Source organism: Pholcus phalangioides, unplaced genomic scaffold (genome assembly GCF_987345545.1).
Source record: "Pholcus phalangioides strain wild (caught in Gottingen) unplaced genomic scaffold, Ppha-v1.0 ptg000003l_1, whole genome shotgun sequence".
NCBI classification, from domain to species: domain Eukaryota; kingdom Metazoa; phylum Arthropoda; class Arachnida; order Araneae; family Pholcidae; genus Pholcus; species Pholcus phalangioides.
Genome location: NW_028301596.1, coordinates 3,716,090 through 3,720,664, shown reverse-complemented (window position 1 = coordinate 3,720,664; position 4,575 = coordinate 3,716,090).

Here is a 4,575-nt window from a genome sequence, read left to right as displayed (position 1 = left end):
TAATGTAACAATTTATTTATTTTCCTCAGTTTAATTACACTGCTCAACACTAATTTTGTTCTCAAAGATGTTCAGTGATTTTAGAGTCTTCGATGCGCAAATGCGAGCCGATCTCCCCGTTTAAAAGTCTCGCCGCAGCCTACAACAGTATAATTATTCATTCATTGCACTTCAAGCACTGTGAGTTGAGGAAAAACTCATAGTTTAAAAAAATGATTGCAGATGGCAGCAATACACATAACAAGCATTACACGGAAACGAACTTCACGGAAAAGGTTCACTATACATACACTCACACATTCCAACATGCAGCAATTCGTTAGAGGTTCCGCAGAGGAATACGGACGAGGTGCATGTCTAGTTTAGTAGTAGCAGTAGTGGTTTTAAAGTGAATTCGGGTCGTTTTATCCGAACTTGGCATTGGTTTTTTTCGGTTTGGCTCTAGCTTTAGAGATAAAGTGTAAATTAAATTCGAATACTGATGCCATAAGTAGCACACAAAATCACGTTGAAACTGTGCGAAATGTAAATCAAAAATGAACTTAATATCAATACGTGAAGACATAATCAGATGTCTGATCATGATATAAATGTAATAATACAGGGTGGCTAAAAATAATCTGAGGCTACTCAGACGTATGAAGCGTCCCTTCTGATGGAGATAAAGTGAAACCTCCCTTTAACGGTCACCGATGGGACAAAAAAATTCATCCGTAAAAGACGGGTGACCGTTAATGAGGGATTTGAAACGAATACTTTTATTGCATTAGGGAAATTATTATTTGGCAGTAAAAGAGGGACGACCGCATCTGGGGAGGTGTCCGCTAAGAGGAGCTTAACTAGGCTGACCATATTTCCTCGAGAGAAATACGGGACATTGCGTTTCCAAATACGGGAAAATACGGGACATCGCCAATTTACACCAAAAACAACGCCAAATTCAAACAAAGTTGCCAAATATTGTTGAAATTACGGAAAAATCACAATGGCGGGAAATGATGCAAATTGCAGTGAATTACAATGTATTCCACGAAAGACAAACGTTCAAGGCAAATGTGGGAGATTAATATTCTCATATATAGTTGTAATTATCGTAAAATAATTTATGAGTTGAAAAATAATGTCAATCTTTGACTTCAATAAAGAATAAAAATTCAAGTTGGCTTCGTGTAAAATACGGGAAAAACCGGGACACTTTTGCCAAAAAGTCGGGACGGCCAAAAAAACAGAAAATACCGGGACTGTCCCGGGAAATACGGGACGTATGGTCACCCTAGGTAGGCTTAACTGTATTTTGATAAAACTGGCATATAGGATAAAAATGGAATTTTTTTTTAAATTGAACCTTTCTATTCCCCATGGTACATAATATAATATTCTATATAAAAGTTTATATCTCCACCAGAATGGGCGCTACATACGTCTGAGTAGTGTCAGTCTATTTTTAACTACTCTGCATATTGAAAAACGTAAATTAGTAATTGAAAGTAAACATTTTTGACGCAGAAATTAGTAGCTGCAGACTTTGTAGAAATGTTGGAAGTATGCCTAAGGGGCGGTTCAAGTAACTACGTCAGCATATTTTTAGCCATTTTTGAACTCTCCCCCCCTCCTTGTCAGGAAAACTTCGTCAGCTCTGCCCCTTGCCCCTTACCGTCTAACGCATATTGGGATCAGAGACGTACGCTGGGGGAGAGGGGCACCCCCCTTAGACGATATTACCCCTAACATTATAGGATATTATAATCGATTTCTGTTAATTTCAATGTTATTTGAAGGCTAAGAACTCAAAATTTCTTTTTGAGAAATTCATTACGACCCTCCCTCCAAATCATATATGGTAAACCCCTGGTCCGCGGACCAAATGTGACCAGCCACCTCACACCTAATTTTGTAAAAATAAACTATGAGGCACATTTACTGATCGCTCAAGTGACTAATCCGTGGCACAATTCCAAAGCATTTAAGTGGGCCGTGGCACATTTACAGATCACTTAAGTGATCTTCGACACAGTTCCAGAACTCTTAAGCGGTCCGTGGAAGATTTAAAGATCGCGTGAGTGACATGTGGCACAGTTCCAGCGTATTTAAGCGGCCCGCGATACATTTATAGAGCAACGGTTTCCAACGTAGAATTCGCTCGTGGAACCCGTAATGGTTATAGGGCTGTTTAGTGTGATCCGTGATGATAATGAGGCTGTTCTCCGGAGCAAATTTTTGAATATTTATCCAAAAAAACAGCTGGTCCCTATTGCCGTCTCAACCAACAGCATCATAGCCCCACGGCAAAATGAAAGAGGGCTTAGGCACCACCTCATAATTAGGGGGGGGGGGGTGTACGTCCCCACTACCCCCGCTCCCTCCCCCCCCCCCTGCGTAGGGTCTCTACTCTTAATATACATATTTATTGTCCTAAATCATTATGCCAGATCTTATCGTGGGACCCCTGTTCAACTGAGGTCCACGCACGCCTCCTCTACGAGTGGGTGCGGCTGACAGAGCTTCAGCCTGGGGGCACGGGATTATTCTCATTTTTGTTTTATACACTATAAGTACATTATGGGGGGGGGGGACGTGAAGAGTCTTAACTGGGAGCTCACCAAAGATCTTAGCTTAGGGCCCTGCTGCAGGATGGGAAGGGGGCATGGGTCTCCGTGCCGTGCCAGATTGAACTCATGGTCGGGACTCCTGCCCCGACCATGGATTGGAGAGATTGGAGCCCTGCCATCCTATTGGGGGGAGGCATATTCATTCACGCGTCAAGAGCTTTGATTGTAATCATCACCAGAGCCCCCGTACAAGAACTCTGGCATGTGTATTAAATACTCATGAAAATGATTTAAATAAGCATGATGCTAATCATTGAATCTTAGGGTGTTTATAGTCTATAAGGTTTTCGCGGCCATCATTTGATAAAAATTGTTTTTTCGGGTTCGAAGACCGTCGTCCGTTTGAGTTTGTTCTCAACGTTTCCCCAACACTAGTGGTTGGCATCATCAGGAGAATTGATAAACTGGATCAAAGTCAAGTTTTCCGGAGTCTCAGGTTGTATTTATGCACATAAGTGGCTTGAACTACACTATTGTTTTGCGATTGGTCAGTTGATTCTATGGCTGGCAGCGCATTGTAAACAGTTGTTATGCTGGTAGAACCTGATTGGCCGAGAGATGTGGAGTTATCTGATTGGCTGTTGTCATCATTCTGTTGCTGGACCTTGAAGGGGAAGGTTCTTGTTCTTCTGAGAGCTGGTGTCCAGGATCTGCTCAATTTCAAAGTTTCTTCTCTTCTATTATAGCTGTTTTTGTGCTTGTATATTTCAATAGCCTCTCTGTAGATTCGTGGGAAGAAGTGGTCAACATTAGCTATTACCTGTGTTTTGCTGAACTGTACACTGTGAAAAATCTAAAAGCAGCTGAACTACGAGCGATTAGGAGCCTCAACTCCGATAAAGATATTCTCATTCTGTCAGCAGACAAGGGAAATGCAACGGTAATAATGAAGACAGAAGAATACGGCCGTAAAATGACAGAACTCTTGGATCCATCAACGTATAGAGTGCTCAAAAAAGACCCAACACAAAAGATCCTGAGGAAGATGAACAGTTTGGTAAAATCCTCGTCTTTACCTGAGAATGAGAAAAAAGGTATCTGCAGAACAGAAGCACTTTCTCCTCGCATTTATGGTTTGCCGAAAATACATAAAGAACTGGTTCCGTTGCGGCCGATTGTGAGTTCCATTGGATCTCCCACCTACAATCTAGCCAAGGTGTTAACCACCATCTTGCAGCCACACATAGGAAAAACAAGCACATTTGTGAAAGATTCTGGTCACTTCGTCGAAAAAATAAGAAATATCAACTTGCAACCTGATGATATACTGGTGAGCTTCGACATCGTATCATTGTTCACCAAGGTGCCACTGAAAGACGTCTTAGCACTACTCGATGAAATATTCCAAAAAGATATAGTAGGCCTTTTCCAGCTTTGCCTTACTACAACCTATTTCACCTGGAACAACGTCATCTATGAACAGACGGATGGAGTAGCTATGGGAAGCCCCTTGAGCCCGGTAGTTGCCAACTTCTTTATGGAAAAATTCGAGGAGCAGGCAGTAACAACAGCGCCTCTCAAACCAACAATTTGGCTCCGCTACGTTGACGATACATTCGTTGTTTGGGGGCATGGTGAAGAAAATTTACACCGATTCTTGGACCATCTCAACGGAATCCATCCGAACATCAAGTTCACTATGGAAATAGAGAAAGAAGGTCAGATCCCGTTCTTGGACGTTCTAGTCAGCCGTCAAGGTCAACGTTTAGGCCACAACATTTATCGTAAGCCTACTCACACCAACAGATATGTGCATAAGCTCTCCAATCATCATCCTCACCAAAAACGAGGCGTACTGAAAACCTTGATCGAGAGGGCAAGAAGACTATGTGAAGGAAAAGATCTAGGTAAAGAGATTGAGCACTTAAAATCAGTTTTCCGCTCTAATGGGTACACGAAAGACGACATCAAGAAAGCCTTACGCTCCATCAAGGAATCACCAACGGAAAATGAGCAGTCACAATCA